This window comes from Artemia sp. Qi Xiang Cuo, chromosome 6 (assembly GCF_049724085.1).
Source record: "Artemia sp. Qi Xiang Cuo chromosome 6, ASM4972408v1, whole genome shotgun sequence".
In the NCBI taxonomy this organism is placed as follows: Eukaryota; Metazoa; Arthropoda; class Branchiopoda; order Anostraca; family Artemiidae; genus Artemia; species Artemia sp. Qi Xiang Cuo.
Window position 1 is genome coordinate 42,186,956 of NC_142799.1, and position 23,997 is coordinate 42,210,952.

Genomic DNA, 23,997 nt, shown 5'->3' on the forward strand with positions numbered 1-23,997 from the left:
GTGTAATATATATATATATATATATATATATATATATATATATATATATATATATATATATATATATATATATATATATATATATATATATATATATATATATATATATATATATATATATATATATATATATATATATATATATATATATATATATATATATATATATATATATATATATATATATATATATATATATATATATAATATATATATATATATATATATATATATATATATAATATATATATATATATATATATATATATATATATATATATATATATATATATATATATATATATATATATATATATATATATTATAGTTGTAATTATACACATAATCAAAATGTTTCGAAATCGAAAATGCTCTCTTTTTTCTTGTTAGATTTTACTAGGTTACCAAATTTTCTTGAAGGAGAAAAAAAACTGCTTAGTCTGAAGTCAGCTGTGACAGTGTTAGGATTGAAGAATGAATGAATTTGAGAAAGAGAGAATTATGTTGAATCTTTTGATTATGGATAAATGTTTGATTCTAGATGATGATTTTCTGGGGTTATCTCTTATAAGGAAAATATTTTCTCAAAGAATACTTGACGATATAATGAGAAATGATTCCCCATCATTGGACTATTGTATGCAACTCTTCCGATGTGACTCAAATGCATTTACTCAATTTATTGATATATTAATTGAAACAAAGCAAAATAATATTCTGGTTTTACTTTTGATTACACTTCCTTAAAATTTGAGATGAGAACAATAAATCGAGAAGATTCTGTTCAAACAGTTTTTGTGATGTCACACAATTACTCCTCTTTCCTCCCTCAATTTATCGTTTGTAAATCAGTTTCATTTTAGCTATGCAGTGCAAATTAAAGAATGTAATTCTTGTCTTGAAGATTTTTGTGACTCTCACCCTAGAGGACATCTATGTTCAAATTGTCACTATGATATATGCGATCAGTGGGAGAATACATATACCAGTATGATTAGAAAGAACCCTAAGCGAGATTTCAGTTTATTTCTAAGAGACTAGGATCGTCGTGGTTTTAAATTATTTTGGGAGGATGAATCAGGTCTACGATTCAACTGTTGGGGTAACAAGACAATTTGGTTTCTACGTCATCGTTGTGAAGACCCTAACTACTATAACTATAAACCTACTTATTTTTACTTAGCTGTTACAGAATGTAATTCACCATTTGAAAATACAGTATGTGATATTGCTTCAAATAGGCAAATTGAAACAGGTGAATTCTACAGTATAAATGAAAATAGTTTCATTGACTATACAAAGAGATACAATAAGAGGGAAGTTAAATTGTACTATAGAAAATGTGACCCTGACTTTGCAGCCAATAAAGATCAATTTATAGTAAATTCAAATGATCCACCATCATTAAATGTTCTCGACACTTGCCTACACACTCTAGAAGAAGAACAAGAAATCTAATGGCGAGAAAAAAGTCATTGAGGCGTATATACATTATATTTATCATTAAACAAATTTACATACATTTTAAAGCATTTCATTCGTAGAGCACTAAAATCCATATTATACAGGCATGAGAGTATATTTTCCACCTCAAAGTCATTCAGGCAAGGATTGTCTATGTAAGTGTTGAGAAACTGGTTGTAAGTATAACCACGACATCTGAAAACGAAATATAGTAGTGTATGAAAACCACAACTTTTAGTCGCTAGATCCTGCATCCTCTTCCGGTTTTGAATAATAGTTTGCCCACTGCTTTTAATAAAATTTTTGATGTGCGGAGTGTAGAATTTATGTGATAGGCCAAGAGGATGAAAAAATTCAATGTTCTTCAATGTTTGAAAGAAACACAGCCAATGACCTGTCTTTACACTCGATGGACTACTATCAACAATGATAATGGCATTGTTAACACTTTGAATTTTTTCAAGGAGGTCCAATGGTATACAATAGGATTTGTATTTGGGCATATATGAATCCATACTAAATATGCTGATTACTTGACTTGTGTTCATGGTGCATAATATCTAGTAGAACCTACCTTCAGGAGTGACTTCCCAGTAGTTTTCAAATTGATTTAATGAGATTAATATAATACTCTCAGCTAATGGCTCAGCAAATGTGCACTCTATACGTACACTCCCCGTGCTTACAATACTCATATCTTGAGTGCCAGACAAGTCCAGAATAATGGTACCATGAGTTTTAGCAAACACTTCTTCGGTTTTACCATTTTCAAATAGTTGTAAATCTCGATCTAGGGATTGCATTGTAAACTCATACAGTGTCTTATAGGATTTATCAATAGATACATTATAGAGTGGGATTCCATTTACTTTACACAGAAGAGATGAAAGTCCAAACATTTCAAATTTACGTGGGCAACTTGTCCACGGTCCTATTGCACTAGAACTTTTTACAAATACCATGAGTCGGGGTAGGTGCATGAGCCCGTGGCAATATGAAGCTGATTGGTGATTGTTAGAGGAACAAGTAGTTTAATATTATTTCCATTAGCTGCAAGTTTTTCCACTGCCAAAGCAACAGAACTCATAACCTGCTACTTTCGTACATGAAGTATTGCCGAGGTGAGAGAGTGTTACATCAGGATTGGCTGGAAGTTCCTTTCGTAAAATGAAATTGGATGGAGCAAGCGTAAATTTTATATCCACTTTAATATTTGGTGGTAGCCATTGGGGTATATTAAATGTCTTATGATTTTTCCCGACTAGATGTAATTCACTAGTTGTCGCATTTTTATGTGCATCTGTACTATCAGTATCTGTAATATATCCATATCCATTGGATGAACCCTTCAATTGCTTGTAAGACTTTGGTGTCATCAACATAAGCTGTATATAGCTCGTACCAGTGCTTCATTTATGTAGTGCTCACCAGTGTTCCATTTATGTAGACACTGATTTGTCGAAATAAATTATGTAATATACAATTTTCATAGGATATTCCATCGGCAAGAAATGGCATTGTATTGTCAAATTTTTTGACTATCACATGTAAATCTATAAATGTCAAAGAAATACCCATATAATAGTCTTCATTGGAATGCATTTCAAAGTTGATATTTTCAGAGAGCGTATGCTGGGGATAGAATTGTTTATAGTAACCATGTTTTGAAATCACATCAACATATTCTGCATTGAATAAATTTAAAGATGAAGTGTTTGGCGGATGGGCATCCTTGTGCGGTAGGTATGCCATTCTTCAGTCTAGGAAAAGAAATCCTGTTCTGATCTAACAATTCTCTTCCTTTAACTTCTTCTTCTTGTTTTTTTGCTTCTTTTCTTTGACAAGAGTGATGTCTTTCGTTTCTGAGCTGAGTAGAGACTGATGAGTGATGTACTGTTTGTCAACATTTTTAAACATTTTCCATTTGGTCGAGATTTCAATTGTTCGCCAAGGCTTCGTGCACTGGACCTAAGATTTATGAATCACTTTTTTTAAATCCTTGCCAGATCCCCAATCGTGTAGTGTAGAGGGTGCAAAATTTGTCGCAGCCAGTACAATATATTTTTTAGCCAATGATAGTGGAGACTGAAACAGCTTAGCAAACCAAATGCCAAGACCATAGCCCAATATTGATGAATGACCTTTTTAATAGTGTAATCCATTGCCCAGTTATCTTGGCCCAAGAGTAGCAACGTCGCAAACAATATCAGGACAAAAGAATGCTATTTTTCTAATAGACATCTTGTTATTGACCGACGATGGGTCGAAAATGACACGTAATGACGGCCAAAACTTTTGTTTGCTAGAGGATCCCCTAATTCAGTTCTTATTGTTAACTGACAGAGTTCCAAATAGGAAGTGTTTACGGGGATATAATGAAGATGCTTTATATTGTAATGATGAATATTATATAGACTGGCTTTTCGTTCAAGAACTCGTAGGAGGGGAACGTTGCTATTGCCAAATCTGGATGTATCAACGAATGAAGTATACAGAAATATACAAGTGTCCGAGGAGAAGGCAGGCGGATAGTTGGCAAAAATGACACTAGTGCTTACATCACTTTTACCATTGATTGTATTGTGTTTAAAACCAAGGAAATCTTCTAGATTACCATTGGGAATAATATTTTCATTGGCAATGGGTGAATTAATGTAGATCTTGCGCCCTTCCTTTGAATAGTTGAATTGAACGGCTCCTTTTTTATGAGCAGAAATTCTTTTATTGATAGCACGACGCAAATCAGTCATACAAATGAGTACCTCGTATGGTAATATGACAAATGGATATTCAAATAAATTCATCTTTTCAATTATATGTCGATCGCTAACGAATGGCTAGTCATATTGTCTAATTTATATATCATATATGTGATCTTTTCTCGGGATATAATTTGTATTTTTGAGAATACAGTCGACAAGAGCAACTTCATACTCGCCATCGAATTTAATGGCGGGAGAGAGTTTTGTCCATAAATCACTTGTTTTATTCAAATCATTGATGAGTAGATCAGATACAATGGTCATGAATGTCACATAGAAATCAGTGGGAATTGTTAATGTCTTCAACTGCTACCCAAGAATTAGAATCAGAGCTGTATCCTAGCCAACGATCAAGCAACTGTTTTTTCCCCCCGTGTGTATGACTCTTTAATATTTTCTAAGTTCTATAGATTTCATTATCGTTTTTAACTTTTTATGATTCATAGTATAAAAACCGTTGATAATCTCATCATCTTTGGTGTCTCAGAGTCGATATGTGCTAGGATTTTTGACACTTTAAAAAGGTCAGTGGACCATAAGTAATTCCCATTTTCAAAAGTATTAATTGTTCTATTAATTCGAACAGTATCGCCAACACTGAATTTTTTCTTCACAACCTTTTCACTGGAACTGGATTATTGTTTAAGAAAAGTGTCAAGTGGATTTTCGCCTCGATGAGCTTCCTGAGGACAAACTTTGGAAAGAGATCGATGGGGTGGTTGATTATAAATTTGCATGATTTTATCTAAATCATGAATAAAAGCAGCAGTATTTTCCAATGTATAATATCTCGATATTAAAAGTTGAATAGTTCTTATCAGTCGTTTGGCTAATGCAGCCTTTATTGGACTATGACTATGATAGAACATTGTATTATATTTCAATAATACCTTTTCCACATGTTGATTAACAAATTCACTGCCACGATCACTTTGAATTTTTCTATAACTATCTTGTTCAAGAATACTTTCTATATATTTGTAGGGTGTATTGTGACGTCTTTGAATCTCTCCTAGAGTTAAAAGATCTACTTGCATTATATGCAGTGTAAAAAGGCTTTAGTTTGTCGATAATGATTGCCACGAACCCTATGATTTCGATGTAGAGTGCAACTTGGTTCATTTTGTAAATACTCTTTTGCACTTTTTCAAGTGTCACCACTGACGAATTTATAACGTGTTTTGGGGGAAATTAGACTTCCCACTTCACCAATATTTTCATAACAATGTTTCAAAACTTCAACCATTTTTAATGCAATCACTTAGTGTAATGTCCGCTACCCTTTTGCATACTAGATGGTGGTGGCGATGAGTTGATATCAGTACGTCTTCCCTTTTGTCTAGCAATAGCCAACGGTGTTATCAAATCAATTTTTCTACTACTACTATGCTGCTAGTATTTTCCAAGATTGATTTAAAATCTTCTTCTTCTTTTTTAAATGGTGTTGGTGCTGTTGTTAGTGGACTGGCACTATGTTCCTTTAATTTCTTTAGAATTTTCTTATTGGCAATAAATATCATAAATCAAATCGAGTAGATTATGACTTTTCCCTTGAATTTTAATTCGTTTTCCAATGCTGTTGACATGAAAAGAGTGATCATGAGGACCATCACTTTCCAACATGAGATATGTTAACACTCTTTAACGTTGTTCGCGATATAAGTGTGGCAGTAGGTTTCCAATAGTTCATACTATTGAGTTCAATTTCTCCTCCTTTGATTGTGTTGTTTTTGTTCCAGCAGCAGCAGCAGAATCTTGAAAATATGCTTCCTTTTTGGGATCAATGACACTTACATTGACTGGTCTCTCACGATAGGGTTTATGTTTTTCCACTCGTCAAAGTGCATCTGGAAGTAAAACTAGCTTTATATCATCGGCAATATTCTCATCATTAATGAATTTACTTAGATTGTCCTCAAGTGTTCGACGGGTGAAAGGGCGAGTTCTATTGGGGTTAATTTGTAGGGGTTAGCCATATAGAGAAAACAGTTTACAAGTCCTGCAAATATTGGCAGAAAAGTGTTAAAAAACTACCACCCGCCTGGAGAAGAAGTTTTCTTTTAAACTCTTTTCCTTTGTTTTTACAAGCCAAGGTACGTACAATGGAACGATGTTGCTTTATCTGCTGTCTAACACCTTCTGGCAACTGTACATTATCCTCGGTTAAATTTAAACAAAGTTCAGATATTAGAATAATAAATTCTTTGTCAATGCCATATTTGAGTGTGGCTTTTCTTAGTGGTGGTTTTGAAGTGCTTAGAACGGAAAATAAGTGTCTATTTTCATGTAGTTTCTTCAGTGTCATTATGGCAACTAATAGCCTTTTCTACTGTTCACGGGAAGATATAGGGTAATTTCATTGTCAAAAATATCTATGACAACACGTAAATCCTCTAGTGTATTCTGATTAAGATCCAACAGAATGCAACCATAGGGTTTATTTGTTGCCTGACTGTACGCTAAAAGTAGAAATTTTAGAGCACCGGGATATTTTGGTTATTGAGAGTTATTAGAGAGCTTGAATCACGAACAACTCTGTAAATAATATAGTAGGTACAGTTCAAAGAAATTGTTCTCATACAGTTGCTCTGATGAAAGAGATTGTGCAGAACTAGGGTTATGGAAATCTGTTCACGACAATTGTAGCATTTCCTGAGACCATTGTTCGATGAATTCAGCTAAATCATCAATAATCAGCCAAGATTTTGGCTCAATAATATTGAAATCATGAAGTCCCGTATGAATTGTACCGCCATAGTATCGGTTGCAGCAGCAGCAATAGCCTTTATTTGGTCATATGACTCTTGCCAAACATTATAGCAGTAGTAGATTTTTTCGGCTTTTTCATAAACGTTTTATTACATTTTTTAATTATTTTAGTTAAACGTATCGTTTTGCAGGATATTGATGGACCACAAAGAAACGACCTGAATGGTGTTTTAAATTGATACATATTTGATGTTCAACAGCTGGACTACAACTAACTGTAAAATATACTTGTTTAATGAATAAATAATTTCAATAGTCAGCAGTCCTATTCCTAGTACGATGTTTAAAGAATAAAACAACAAAAACAACAACAACAACAAATTAAGATCATATTTTCTTTTATAAAGACAATTAACATAAAAAAAAGCAAATTAGCTCTTTACAACAACAACAACAAATATTTAATACACATAATATCACAGAACTCTGGAGAGACAATAAAATCAACAATATTTATTTTATTCTATTTACAACCTTTACAACAACATCACACATAAATACATATTTATGAGATCCCCCAACTCCCAAGGGCGGCCGCTGCGGCACCTGAAGGCCCAACCAGAAAGCACGGGGGGTCCGCTGTGGCGGGCCAGGCCGGGAGACAGTTGCAAAAACAATAATAACTCTGTCTTGTATACGCATATAAATATTAATTGAATGTATTAAGAAAAAAGGAAATTTTCCCACCACATCACCCACCTAGCAATAGTATTATTATTTAATTTATGTTCATCTATCCAGACCGAGTTGTTATCTATAGTCTATACATTCACCTCGATCTGATAGTGTCCATGGGGATGTACCTTCACACCAAGCTAACGTACATAGACATGGTCCGATATGGCCGACACAGAACTTTTCTCTACTCTAACTGTGTAGTTATTAAATTGTAAGGAACTAATCACCAAGACTTTCGCTCTTGGTACTAAACTACTTTCCACACAGTTTCTATAAACGATCATGTCGAAATTATTTTTCACATAGTGTAAAGGCACACCCTTGCACCCTTGTTTGATATCTTTATTGTATGTTTCCACACAGTTAACCTTTGGACCTGGAAACACACCATTAGATATTAAATCGGTCCCTGTCTTTGACTTTAACATCATCAATAGATTTGGGGTCTGCTGCTTCACTAACTCAGGATAAATGGACTCATTCTAATTGGTAAAATCCATTCGAGACCTAGTGAATTTACCATTTTCCAAATCTTCTAATAAAGTTTCAGTTTTTAATTTTAACTGGAGTTAATCAGTGTCTCCATAGTACACCTGAACTCCCCCTCCCTCGGCCATTGTTCCTTACACACATTGTAAAAGAATGACAACATGAGAATCTTAGAGATTTTTAGTACTGAACTGTCACCTGCCATATTTTTATTTAAAACAACATTTTTTTTTCTCTGTGTAATAGAACCTTATTAGAGTTTATGACAATGAATTTTGTGAAGTTGGAGTCTGCAACGATTTGAGCACATTCTTTTGGGTTGGTTACAACGTCATATTGACTCCTGTTTCTTACTTTTTCATATTTTTTTCCAAATGCTTAATTTAAAATGAGCTTATAAATTTCTATTCAACCTTCGTTTTTGGCTGTGAACGTTTACTGACAAAAGTGTCAATAAACGTTTTCAAATAAGGGTTTTGATCGAATTGGAGGGCCCTCTGTATGTTTGCAACCCTGAAACCATTGGCTACCATCCATCGCAATAGCACATGATGTACGACTATAGCTCGGAAACTGGTTTTGATTTGAAGGGGTCAGTGCATACCCTTATCTTCGGACAAAGACAAATTGTATAGAATCAAGGAGTCCTTGGTCACAGGTATATTTATGCACGGGAAAACAAAATCTTTTACCGAGTCATGGAGCTCCATTGGTATTGCACCTTCAATTTAAAAAAAACATTCTTGTGGTCCAATCCCCTCAACAGTGTGAATGTCGGGGAATTTGGAAGCACAAGTATTGTCAAGCTATTTGTAATTACCATACGGCAAACAGTAGTGACACATTGCCAAGGGATATAGGGAATTTATATCTAAGAAAATTGCATCGGACTTCACACCATCGACAGATTTCTGCCCAGTTGGATCAGTTTTCATAGCACGGTCCCCTTGAAAAACATACCCCCGGCCCTCATTGATCTTTCTACAAATAAGTACTGATCCACGTCGGTTATCAGACTTTTTTCTTATTTACTTATGTTTAGATTTAAATCCATCACCAGATGAGGAGTTGAAAAATAATAATCTAAGTCCAACCCAAATTCCAAATAGATTTATTCGTGTTCTTATAGACAATGTCCGAAGGAGTCAATACATCACTTGCCAAGTCCATTTTGCAATAACTCCATCCATTTTTTACATCTTCCCTTGGCCCAAACCCTCTTTGCAAATTCATAGTCCGCAGTGGTGCATTGACTGTCAGTAAATGAATTATATAATATTTCAATGGGCAGTGTGTTAATGCACAGTGTGCATTGACGGTTCACAATATGAAAGATCATGCTGTACATCATTGCCTTGTGCAGTCATCACAGAAGCCCTGATAAGTTCATGCTTGCTAGGACCAGCATATACAATCACAGTCGCCCTTGTGGGTGGTGGTGGTTTCACCATCTGAGTACTATGAGCGGAAGTTGATAATTTTGCCTTCTTTGGTATAGGTTCTTGTTCAGAAATTTCCTTAGATAAAAATTGTATTTAGTTTTACTGATAGTTTTATTCTTAATAAGTTGGATGTCCCCCACCTCCCTCCCTCCTCCACATTTATGTATTTACCTTTATTTAAAGCATTTTAATTAGCCCTGATATCTGTTAGAATGCTGGAAACAATTTAAAAGTCACTCTCTTTCACGGTCATGGTCTAACAAGGTTACTAGCCTATTCAGAGACTAGTGGAGAAGATATTTGACAATTAACCGGTTTTACATTCTAATATTATGCGAGACACTTGAATAATAACACTCTATTGCGCTCAGTTTAAAGAAAGTCACTAGGCCATTAAGAAGCTAGTAGACATTAGTCTATAAAGAAAAACGGGTGTTTGGCATTTGGATGTTTTTTTTAAATTCTAAGATTTTGCGAAATACAGTTTTTTGGATATTAACGATCTTTCGTCAAAGTTGAAAAAATTCATTAAGCCATTGAGATACTACCGGATATTAGGTTAAAAGGAAGTACGTTGAAATATAGTTAATTTTCATTTGATTTTTCCCCCGTTAAATTATCGTGTTTCTATGTGCTTTAATCCTTTATAAATTTTCGTGTACAAATATGGTTCTTAGACTATTGAAATGCAAGATCTATCGAAACTATTTGAACGGAGAAATATCTTAATTAATTTTAAAGAAACTATTTAATTATGTAAAAGAAACTTACATCGAAGAATTGGTTAACGCCATTTTGATTGTCCAAAATATGTGTGTCGCTCAGTCAAGAATAGAACTAATAGTGATAGCATACTGGCAGTTGTAACATATATTTGTATGTTCGAATTCGAAGGAAACTATATTAAAAATAGAATTTCTGTTGCATTGCATATAACACTTTAGAATAGATTATTCTTAGTGAGTCCTTATTCGGAGCCCCGTTAGTAACATATTATCGTCATAGGCTATTTTTAGATCTAGATCAGTATCTATTGGATCCATACTAATATTTTCGTATTTTCACCCAGAAAATCAGATGAACCGTTTGACTCCATTATTATTATTATTATTATTATTATTTTCAATGCTGTTAATATAAAGGCTTGTTAAATTTCATTGAAAAATCAGACATCTAGCCATTTTGTTACCCCCTTAGGATATCTGAATGACACTTCAAGGCACCCATTTTGCACATTCGCTGTGGTTGCTCAATTTTTCATGTGGGGGAATTTTCTTTAGGGGGGATATTCGGGGGGAATGCTCTATTGAGAAATTTTCTGCGAGGGGATTTTTCGGTGTTGGGAATTTTGCGAAGGATACTTTTCCAAGGGGAATTTCCCGGATAAAATTATCTGCAGGGGAGGGGTATTTTTCCTTGGGAATGCCTATCACCATCCAAAATTACTTACTTTGGGGAAATGTTGAAAAAACACATTTGGGTAAGAACCCACAAGTACAACATTTCAGATTTTGTGCTATAGTTCATCTCCATTATTTTGGGTGATGAGGAATACAACAGGCTAGTTGAAAAAATATGTTTGTCACCATTCCTAATCAAAAGAAGTGGAGTTATTTTCTGTTGGAGCCCAAGATTGAGGCATCTTTATCATGCAAAATCTTTTTCCCCTTTGTAGATAATAAAATAAGCAATATGCTTTGAGGCATGTCAGGATTATCAACAAATGTAGAAAATTTACTCCCCAATTAATGTTAGATTTTGGTCATAATCTTTCAAAAGAATTTATTTAATACACCCGTCTAGTTATATATGGCTAGACTTTCTGCTTGTTTGTTCTTGCTATATGGTTGTTTCTTTTTCTTTGGGAATCGTAGGGTTTACAATAATAATTTAGGCTTTCTCAATTCAAAAGGTGTTAATTTATATTTATTTTACCCATTTAATATTCGTTGCCAACACTCATAAATTCAGACTACTTTATAGTTAGATTCTTCTGTGTTTTTTCCAAATATGTTATATACCGTGTTCAAATCGTGGAAACCGTTAAGAAATGAAGTTTCAAACATTTTCATTCTTGGCCAGGTAAATATATTTGAAAATTAGTAAAACTTTCTATTTATAAATAACTGCTTGTTAATAATTGTGAGAAAAGCATACTGTCATTTTTTTCTGCCTCTTGGGCAAAATTCATGCTTTGTAACATAGTGCTTTTTCATCATTCCAGTCAGACATGTCAGACTCTTCCGTTCACTAAATCTAGTATGACCTCCTCGCTTCTAGTAAATGGGGCGACTTAAAGCCCAAGTCGATCAAATTCAGAAGCTTTTGTCTTAGTTTTAGCAAAAGGCTTGTACTCCATCTCTAAATTTGATCGGAATTGAACTACGATCCCAGACTTAACTCCACATGACTATCAGTATTCATCATACAAATATAATGTAAATCTTCAGGAGAAAAGTTTAAGATTTCTGGAGAGCCAAGAACTCTAAATAGATGTGTTTGTTTTGTCCTCAAAAGATGTTTACTTGACCTTGCCTACCGCGTTTCAGACAGCATTTAGGGACTTGTCCCTTTTCCATCATGGAAAGTTGTCCAAGGTGTTTCCATCAGAGATACACGCCTCGCAGCAAGTCGAAGTTGAGTTTTTAGATTCCTCAAAAGGTCGTTCTCTATATATAATCCATTTTGCGTAGACGTATAGGAACCACTGAAGCGTATCAAGTTGAAAGAACTTTATCTGGGTCATCCCCTAGAGCACTCTTGAGATTGAATGACCATTATCTAGGTCATTCTCTATTGAGTTTCCATTTTGCAGGGACATATAGGAACCACTGAAGCGTATCAAGTTGAATAAGGCCCCCCCCCCCCAAACTTTTTGGCCCCCCTTTTTGTGGGAGATTGTGACACAAAAGGCCCCCCTCCCCCCAACGTTTTGGGCCCCTACACCTCCAACTTTTTAGGCCCTTCCCCCCATTTTTTTATACTTTTTTGAAGTTTTTTTTAACTTTTTTATTTTTTTAACATGGTATTTTTTCAACTTTTTTTTTACATGTCATCGAACGAGATGAAACATACTTAAAACATTTAAACTTTACATTTAATATTTTACAAACTCAAAATGAGAATGGTATAGATATGTTAGTCAAGACCTTTACTATTAGAAAAATAATGTTTGTAGTAGCACTTTTTTTTTACTGAATTTTTTTATGCACAGAAATTATTCAACTTTTTTTCGTATCTAAAAATTATATGAAATATGCTTGCAGCTCTAGCAATCGTATTCTATGCTTTCTGAAAGACACGACGCGGCTTTCCCACTGGTACTCTATGGCGGGTTATTGACACTACCTGGTTTTTCGCATCTATTAAATCAGTATTTTTTACGCAGTGGAACGATAAACACATAAGTCGTATCTTTATAAAAGTGAAGATGGAGCATTTTAAGAAAGTGTGTTCACATGTTAATGGTATTGCAGCATTGAATGCCGACAAGGAGAAGTATTTGAGCTATGAAACAAGTACAAGTGGTAGCCCTATTGGAAATACCACCCTTTTTTCAAATAACTGCATTCGCGTTACGTTCATTTAGGTTCACTTAGCGTGGCGCACAACGCTAAGTGAACCTAAAAGAACCTAACGTGAATGCAGTTATTTGAAAAAAGGGTGGTAATGTAGGTTGGCTGCAGGTGCCTGGGTGAAGAAAAAATCAGCTGTACTGTCATTTAAATCATACTTGAAACAGATGGTAGCACTCGATTTAGTAAAAAAAAATGAGCCTAGCTTTTTGCATCTCTTTCTCACTAGGCCCCTGGGATGAATTCAAGAAAGAGTTTGTTACTTACTTACTTACTTACAATTTTTTTTCATAGTTTACGGAATGAAATATCCGTATTTTCCGTATTGTGTATTCAAGAGATCAATTCGAAAAGAGTTTTCTATTTAACAATTTTTTCATAGCTTCTTGATTGAGATTTCTGTATTGTCTATTCCATAGATGAGTTCAAGAAAGAGGTTGTTACTTACTTACAATTTTTTCATAATATCATAAATGAAATTTCTGTTCTGTGTTTCAAAGAGATGAATTCAAGAAAGCATTTGTTACTTACTTACAATTTTTTTCATAATTTATTGAATGAGAAGTCTGTATTGTATAGCGAAGAGGCGAATTCCATAAAAAGATTGTTGCTTACATACATTTTTTTGATAATTTCCTAAATTAAATTTGTGTATTGTGTATCCAAGAGGTTAATTCAAGAAGGAGTTTGTTGCTTACTTACAATGTTTTCATAATATCTTGAATGAAATTTCTGTATTGTGTATAAAAGAGGCGAATTCAGGAAAGAGTATGTTACTTACTTACATTTTTTTTTATTTCTTGAATGAAATGTCCGTATTGTGTATCCATGAGGAGAAATCAAGAAAGAGTTTGTTACTTACTTACAATTTAAGAAAATTCAAGAAAGAGTTTGTTTACAATTTTTTTTCTCATAATTTCCTGAATTAAATTGCTGTATTGTGCATTCAAACGGTGAATTCTAGAAAGAGTTTGTTACTTACTTATAATTTTATCATAACTTTTTGAATAAAATGTCTGTATTGTGTATCCAAGAGGCGAATTCAAGAAAGAATTTGTTACTTACAATTTTTTAATAATTTCTTGAATGAAACTTCTGCATTCTGCATCCAAGAGGTGACTTAAAGAAAGAGTTTGTTACTTACTTACAATTTTTAATTAATTCTTGAATGAAATTTCCGTGTTGTGTATGCAAGAGGTGAATTCAAGAAAAAGTTTGTTACTTACTTACAATTTTTTTTATAATTTCTTGAATGAAATGTCTGTATTGCGTATCCATGAGGAGAAATCAAGAAATAGTTCGTTACTTACTTACAATTTTTTCATAATTTCTTGTACGACTCACTTAAAAGTTTTTCTTAATTTTTTGAATGAAAGTTCAGTATTGTGTATCCAAGAGGTGAATTCAAGAAAGAATTTGTTACTTACTTACAATTTTTTTCAGGATTTCTTGAATGAAATGTCTGTATTGTGTATCCAGGAGGCAAACTCAAGAAAGAGTTTGTTACTTACTTAGAATTTTGTCATAATTTCATGAATGAAATGTCTATATTGTGTATCCAAGAGGTGAATTCAAAAAAGAGTTTGTTACTTACTTACAAATTTTTCATAATTTCTTGAATGAAATATCTGCATTTTGGTTCTTATTTACAATTTTTCATAATTTCATGAATGAAATCTCTGCATTGTGTATTCAAATTTCTGCATTTTGATTCTTACTTACAACTTTTCATAATTTCTTGAATGAAATGTCGGTATTGTGTATTCAAGAGATGAATTTAAGAAGGAGTTTGTTAGCTACGTGCAATTTTTTCATTATTTCATGAATAAAATGTTTGTATTGTGTATCCAAGAGGTGAATTCAAGATCGAGTTTGTTACTTACTTACACTTTTTTCATAATTTCATGAACGAAATTTCTGCATTTTGGTTCTTAATTACAATTTTTTCATAATTTCATGAATGAAATTTCTGTATTGTGTATCGAAATTTCTGCATTTTGATTCTTACAATTTTTTCATAATTTCATGAATGAAATTTCTGTATTGTGTATTCAAGAGGTGAATTCAAGAAGGAGTTTGTTAGCTATTTACAATTTTTCATAATTTCATGAATGAAATGTCTGTATCGTGTATTCAAAAGGTGAATTCAGAAAAGAGTTTGTTACCTACTTACAATTTGTTTCATAATTTCATGAATGAAATGTCTGCATTGTGTATCCAAGAGGTGAATTCTGGAAAGAGTTTGTTAATCACTTAGAGTATTTTCAGTATTTCTAGGATGAAATTTCTGTATTTTGGTACTTACTTACAATTCTTTCATAATTTCATGAGTGAAATTTCTGTATTGTGTATCCAAGAGGTGAATTAAAGAAAAAGCTTGTTACTTACTTACATTTTTTTCATAATTTAATGAGTGAAATTTCTGTATTGTGTGTCCAAGATGTGAATTCAGGAAAGAGTTTGTTATGTACTTACAATTTTTTCATAATTTCTTGAATGGAATTTTTTTCATTTTGGTACTTAATTACAATTTTTTCAAAATTTCATGAAGGAAATTTATGTATTGTGTAACCAGGAGACGAATTCAAAAATAAGTTTGTTACTTACTTACAATTTTTTCATAATTTCTTGAATAGAATTTCTGTATTGTGTATCGAAGAGGTAAATTCAAGAAAGAGTTTTTTACTTACTTACAATTTTTTCATTATGATATATCCAACAACGCATGATCACAAAGAATTTATTCATTCTAATACATAGATTTTGTCAATGTTATTTGGGGGCGAGGCCGAGGCCGAAGGCCTAAAAAACACGACAAAAAAAATGATGAAAATGTCATATTATCATATACGCAAAAAAGAACCATCTATTATAGAAAACTGGTGGCTTCTAGCCTGCAACCCCTGAGGGTAGGGGAGGGAGGAGTGATATTAGACGGAATTTAAGAAATATCAAGAGCTTTTAAGGAAATACCCCTTTTTCATTAAGATACATTTATGGATATTTAAAAAAACAGCTAAAAAATACGACAAAAAATAAATGATGAACATGTCATATTATCATATTCGCAAAAAAAGAACCATCTATTATAGAAAACTGGTGGCTTCTAGCCTGCAACCCCTGAGGGTAGGGGAGGGAGGAGTGATATTAGACGGAATTTAAGAAATATCAAGAGCTTTTAAGGAAATACCCCTTTTTCATTAAGATACATTTATGGATATTTTACAATATCCTAAAAATATTTTCTAGCTCCCCCCTGCTAGCCTTCATTTTCAGAGTATGCATTGAACTTGGTCGAGGCCGAAGGCCTCGACCGAGTCCAATGATTTTGAACTGAAGTTATCAGGTATTTTGCAGTAGGTTGCATAGGTTGCATCAAGATATGGCTAATTGTAGACAGAGAAAAGCCAAGACAGATAGTCCAAGTAATTGAGAGGCAAATGTTTAAATGGCTGGGGCACGGGCAAATGGCAGGAGTATGCATGACTCTCTTATTGGACACATACTTGTCAGGCTAGTTTTTGGAAAGGCATTCCTGCCTATAGTCTTAGGCATGCTGATCAAGAATTCAAAAAATGACTTAAGACCGTTAGATTGCCTGTAATGAGAGGCAAACAAGGCACGCCCGCCTATGGCCTTAAGAAGGTTGACCAAGAATTTAAAATTGACATAGGACCATAAATTTGCTTGCAATAACAGGCAAACAATCGTTTAAAGCCATCTTTATCTTTAAAATAGTATCTATTCGTTGCCTAAGCTTAGCCCTATATTCTGAAAAATATTTGAATTTGTCACAAATTTTTTTAATTTTTGGGTCACTTGCCCAAGACTCTGGGCGGGTGGGCGCCCCCAAATATTGTCCGTTATTATCCGACAAATTATCCGTTATTATCCGTTATTTTCCCCAAATATTATCTGACAAATGATAACGATAAAGAATGTTAATAAAGAATTTGTTCAATTTGATACTAAATTATGTCAGTGTTATCTGACGTATCTTTCAAAAGACATTGATAAAGAATTTTTTCACTCTGATACTTAGATTTTCTTAAGTTTATCAAGCATATCTGACAAAGCATTTTGATAAAGAATTTACTTACTCTGATACTTGTGTTTTGTGAATGTTATCTGATGTATCCGACAAAGAAGTTTATATAGAATTTATTCACTATGATACTTAGATTTGGTCAGTGTTATCAAACGTATCTGTCTAATAACATTGATAAAGAATTTATTCACTCTGATACTTCGATTTTCTCAATTTTATCTGATGTATCAAACAAAGGAAGTTGATATAGAATTTATCTACTTTAGTACATAGATTTTGACAATGTTATCCAACGTATGCGACAAAGGATGTTGATAAAGAATTTATTCAATCTGATACTTAGATTTAGTCAACTTTATCCGGTGTATCTGACAAAGATATTGATAGAAACAATTTATTCACTCTGATACTTAGATTTTGTCAATGTTATCCCATGTGTCAGACAATAGATGAATGCATATTCCTTTTCTTACATCTCCGATGTTTCAATAGACATTCTAAACGTTTGATATGCTAGCATACTCTGAATATAATGAACGCATAACAATGTAATGCATAGTATATTTTTGATGAAATAATGACACGTAAAATATTAATGCAAAAAATATATTATGATACATTATTAATATCAATGAGCAACTTTGGACATTTTGAATCTGTTCCATAAAATAGTTCAACATGTTCTCTCTTGATATTGTAGCTATTGTCTTCTCTTAGCTTGTAATCAGTAGAATAATTACTATTCCATTTTGAGTCATAAACAATATTTACTGGTGTGTCACCGACAGGTTCAATATGCGTTTCGTCTTTGGTATTATTTGATTCATTAACTTTCTGATCAATGGTAGTAACGTTTGCTGACACTTTCTTTTTCATTGATTCATCTTTATATTCCTTAGTGATATTTTCTATCAATGCCCTTTTTATTTTCCGCCAATTTCACTGTCTATTGCAACATTGTTTTTACACATATAACAGTTTCGGCACGTAGACAAGATATGGTTTATGATATTAGTAGAAGAGTAGGCCTTTTTTCCCCTCTTTGCTTTCATTATAATGCTAACACCTAAAAGATGACGATAGGTTCTATCAATAGGCAGCAAGTTACCTATAGCACTAGCAAGAAGATGCCCTTCTTCATAAACTATTATTTGTATGTTGGCATTCTCTTTGAGTACTAACTTATCTGGAAATAATGCTTACGTATATCCACCAGTTGTATAATTGAATTGTTTTGATACTCCAAAGAAATTTAATTCTTTATTGTCATGACAACGCACGCATACGTTTCCGATAGTGCTACAACTTGTACTTGTTGCATAGTTCAAATACTTCTCCTTTTCAGCATTCAATGCTACAATAACACTAACATGTGAACACATTTTTACTGGGGGTTCATCCACATGTTTAATATGCATTTCATCTTTGCTATTATTTAGTTAATTAATTGTTTGATCAATGGTAGTGGTATTTGCTGGCACTTTGTTTTTCATCGATTCATCTTTATGTTCCTCAGTGATATTTTCTGCCAATGTTTTTCACTTAATTTCACTGTCTATTATCACATTATTTTTACAGAGGTAACAGAGGTATCGAACCCCAAAAATCCATAGTGGTTGGGCCCTAATATGAACAGTCAAAGAATTAAAATTATTTTGCTGTTATTTATCTGTGATAATTATTTTAACTTCTTTTTATAAATAAGTATTTGTCAATAATCGTGACAAAATCTGAAAAGTCCGTTTTAGTTTATTCATTATTCCCTTTTGCACAGAATGTATGTCTTGTAACAGAGTGCCTTTTTGTTTACTGCAAAAAGAACGGTCAAACAGTGTTGGAGACTCTTCGGTTCACTGAATATGGTGTAATCTTCTCCCTATTTGCAATGGGAGAATTAAAGCCGCAATCGCTTAAATTTGGAAGCTTTTGCCTCAGTTTGAGCGAAAACGTTTTACTCGGTCTTTACACTTTATTATAATTGAACTAAGAGAACTTTTAAGAATCGAAATTATAGGTCATTGTATTCACACTCTTGGCTCTCTAATCCAGTGGCTCCTTAACGATTTTGGGTTATGCTCCACCTAGAAATTTCGAAAACTTTTAATCCCCTCGTGATATTTAATTTTGATATTCAAAATTTTCCCAAAACACCTTTGATGCAATGCGATACGTAAATAAAAAACTATCATGGATCTTTTTTGCTCTTTAGATGCATATGGATGTGACATCATTCACATGAATTTTTCTTTTTTTAAAATAAAGGCTCTAAAGTTTAGTCAGACAAAGGGTGCACGTCCTTCCCCTGAACCACCAAAATATTGCTGTGCCCCACCGGTGGAGCCTGCACCCCAATCAGGGCTCTACCCACATTTCATGGAGCTTTAGTTTTCACATATCTTCCTAAGAGAAAAAATGGCTTTTAATTTTTAAGTTTACTCTAAAATGTTCATCTGATCCTCATTAAAATATCTTTCTGCGATGCAGATTTGAATTTTTCGCAGCTTTAGAGTTAGAAGCAAGAATAATTATTGTTTGTTTTTTTCTTGCCTCTAGGTGCCAAATAAAATTTGACTTGGAATCAATGAACTTTCGGTGTGTAAACATTTACAGATTTTTCTCCATCTCGTTTCACCTGCAGATTATGGTGAAATTTCCTTTTTTTACTTCTGCGAAGAGCCCTGTTCAGCTGGCAAAACTCCATCGAACGAGAGCTGAACGGAATTTTTTCGGAGATACACCCTAAGTTTATATCTTTTCACCCTAAGCGCTCACCTCCTATCCTATCGGTGTGATAATGATCTGTCGGTTTTGAGGGAATTCCCCTGCTTTATTTTTATTTTTAATTAGCATTTGTTTGATAATGCTCATATTTCCCATGCTTTGTGATAAGTTCATCTTAAAGACAATCTGTTACTTCGTCGGTTTGTTCATGGCTCAGATACAAGGGTGTATCCAGGATTTTTGTTCGGTCTATTAGGGAGGGGGAGGTGCCAAATAATTAAAAAGACATATAGAATTTGTTTATATGCATTTTTGTTAGATTTTTGTGAGTCCGACAAATATTTAGGGAGGGAGCCCCCCCACCGCTCCTGAATACGGCCTTGCTCAAATGATGTTAAATATTATCTTTTCCGTTCTTATTGCATCAATGATTTTTTAATGTCTGTTATTTGCAATCATTTGTTTCATCGTCTACCTTTTCTTAAAGTAGTGCATAATGGTTCCTCGTGTTTTTTTTTAAGTTCCATCGCTATGGTAATGTTACAAAGAAGTTTTTGAATTTTGATTTACCTCCTTTTCATGAGTCCCATGTGGCATCCTATAAAACTCTACATAGAAGACTGACTTCTGTAGGTATAGTTGCTAGCTACCGCTGCAACCCGGATCATCTTATCAATTTTCCAAACCCAATCATCAGCCAAATCATTTTGTTAAGCAGCTATGCAAGGACCTACGATTTTGTTTTTACTAAACAGCAAAAAACTGGTGATTGTAAAAATATTTATCTATATTTTAACAAGGGAATATAACAATTCAAAAACCTGAGAAAAGAAAACCAAAAGTTTGAAGCTTAGTAGAAATCTTTGTTAGAAAAACATCATTACCGAATTTCTTTTCTTAGAAGTATAAGCAATGTTTTTTTAAGACATGAAAAAAATTGAAAAACATTTTAAGTTCAGTTCAGAATCGCTAAAGTTATTATGTAAAATGCAAAAAATATTTACAGTGCCTGAAAAATAATTTTTAATATTTTGATTCAAACTATAAAAATACCTGAACATTTTAAAACTAGTTTGTTTTTTTGTTGGATAAAATCAACTCAATACATCATAATGCTTACAGGTTTAAACACAATCAGTGAATAAAGCGAAAATGAATTCAATATTGAAGTTTCTTGCCGTCGGAGTTCCAGTCTGCGGCACTGCAATGTCAGTTTGGTGGGCTGTTAGAAAGTACAAGGAATCTGGAACGGGGGTATGCTCAAGACAAGATACTATATTTGACCATTCCATTCTGATTAACAAAGGCGTATGCAGCAAGAACCGTGTAAGCACATCAAGTGTTGAAGAAATCACCAAAGTTACAGAAAATCTTTTTGATGCTAAATCTTCATCAGTAAATTCTGAAAACAAAGTAGTTCTTCAAGAGAACTCAAGTGACAAAAAACCGTCATCTACAAACGCTGAAAATGAAGCAGTTCTTCAAAACCATAGTCAACCATGTAGCGTTGGTCAAGGAGCGAACCAAGACTCTAGTAAAAGGGGCTCCAGATGAGGGAGAGGAAGAATCTATTTCTCATCCAAGAACAACTGAAAAGATAGCTGGAGGCAGTAAAAACTCCAATAGTGCCAATAGTTTCAATAGTGTCATTCTCAATGGACCATCTTTAAAGCAAATATATCCAATTGGTAGCAAACGACCTGTGGATTATCCAAAAAATGCGGAGGAAGCCATTGGTGATGCTGGAATGACTGTATGTCGCTTTGCAGCCAAGCTTAGTGTATATAGTGCTCAAATATTTCTTTTTTACTACAGAAAAAGTAACAATATAGATTATCTTCCCTTGTTCAAAAATGTTGTTGTATTGTGGAGCTTAGTTTATACAGCAGGTTTTGTTATTCGATTTTTGGGCAGATATGCTAACACTGACTATGTGAAATTTGCTAATCAGTTTTCTTCTGCTGTTTCAAAGAAAGATATCAGTCAGGTTGAGAAATTGCTAGCTGGTTATGATTTTGACTTAAAAGGAATCCCAACAACTTTTCGCTACTCTGATATTACCACGAAAGGGTGGAAGCCCAGACAGTATTTACCTATTTATAAGCATAAGCAGTCATGGGCACTGGCATTACCATGCAATATAATCTAGCAAATACAATTGTCATACGACTTCTTTATCCTGGTATGATACTAGGACCTTTTATTGATGTGCACTTAATGAAAGGACGGTCATTTTTGACTCTGGAGTATAACGGAAAGCGAGCTAAAATTGAAACGAAAGATAAAAACTATATTGATGCAATGTTCATTGATAATCGCGGTCAAAGTACTAACGGAGATACTTTGGTTATTTGCTGCGAACGAAATGCTCGATTTTACGAAATAGGCATTATGAGCATTCCCATTGAATGTGGCTAATCGGTTTTGGGTTGGAATCACCCAGGATTTGGAGGCAGTACTGGTACACCTCACCCACCCCAAGAATTGAGTTCTGTCGACACCGTAATGCAATATGCACACTCTCTCTTGGATTCAGCCCTCAAGAAATTATTGTTTACGCTTGGAGCATTGGGGGTTTTTCGTCTTCTTGGCTTGTACTGAACTACCCGGAAATAAACTCTATTATTGTTGATGCTTCATTTGATGATGTAGTGCATCTTTCCACGGCAGTTATGCCAAAACCACTTTCATCTCTAGTCGTTGAAACTGTGAAATCACATATAAATTTGAATAATGCTGAACAGTTGAAACTTTACCCTGGGCCAGTGCGATTCTTTCGTCGCACCCGGGATGAAGTAATTTACAGTAGACACGGAGACTTAGCCAAAATTCGCGGTAATGACTAAGCATTAAAGGTTTTAGTTTATCGGTATCCTTATGTTTTTAAAGATGATGGTTTGATGGCCGCTAAAGACTGGTTGAAACTTGATAAAACTAAAAAGGAGGACTTTGTAAAGCAATTCGGAGATCTTGAAGAATGCCGTCATTTGTTTTTAAAAGAAAGTACTGCAATTCCCTCTCATATTGGTGAAAAATTAGACAAAAAAGAAAGAGTGAAATTAAACCTCTTTTTGCTGTCCAATCATATTACAGATTTTGACAGTACCCATTGCGTCCCTCTTCCGTCCCATCTCTTTGTTCTGCCGTGAGATGTAAGATTTGTATAAAGGATCGATGTGGTTCATTATAAATGGAGACTATGTAAGGTTCATCGCATATAGCTGAAACCTAGTAAAGAATAAACCTCGGCACATAGTAACTAAAAGTTACTATGATTTCCCGTGATGAAGACCCCCTGGATTTTCCGTGATGAGGTCTAATATGAATGATGCAAGTGTATCTCACAAACTAGACTAACAGGATCCTATGGACCTCCAGCACGGCACACACACATGCGTGTTGTATATTAACGGCGATGTATATCTTAATCAAAAATACCTAATGGGAGAGCTTGGAAGATCATCTTGCGAGAAGGGTAGATGTCCAAACCGATAAAAAGTTTACTTGTGATCCGGAGCGGAATGACTCTACGATACTGTTTTCACACTAGCACCAGCTCTCCATGACACTCTCCCCCTTTTGAAAAAAGAGAAGCCCCCCTTATTTTCTTCACTAGTATTTGATACTCTAAGCATTTCATCTCACAATGTTACACTATTACTGCCCCTGTGATATACCTCTGTCATCGCCCCATCTCCCCAAAAAACACTTTTCAGACATTTCTCGTTATAAATTTTATTTTAACTCATTCATTCGGGTTTAAAATAAAATTTTTAACAAGAAATATCTGAAAAGTGTTTTGTAGGGAGATGGGGTGATGGCAGAAGGGTGTCTTAGAGTAGTTATAGCGTTGTACTGTGGCGTGAATTGCGTGTGTAAGCCTGAATGAGTGACTTGAAATAAAAATTTCAACAAGAAATCTCTGAAAAGGGTTTTGTGGGGAGATGTGGTGATAGCGGAAAGGGTGTCTTAGAGTAGTTATAATGCTGTACTGTGCGGCACGAATTGCTTGCGAAAAGCCCAAATGAATGACTTGAAATAAAATTTTT

The 23,997-nt window shown here is 33.8% G+C and overlaps 1 pseudogene; it reads left to right on the top strand.

Moving 5' to 3' along the window:
- Positions 1 to 21,416: 21,416 nt before the first annotated feature.
- On the top strand, positions 21,417 to 23,115 carry LOC148951246 (phosphatidylserine lipase ABHD16A-like; annotated as a pseudogene).
- The last annotated feature ends 882 nt before the right edge of the window (positions 23,116 to 23,997 follow it).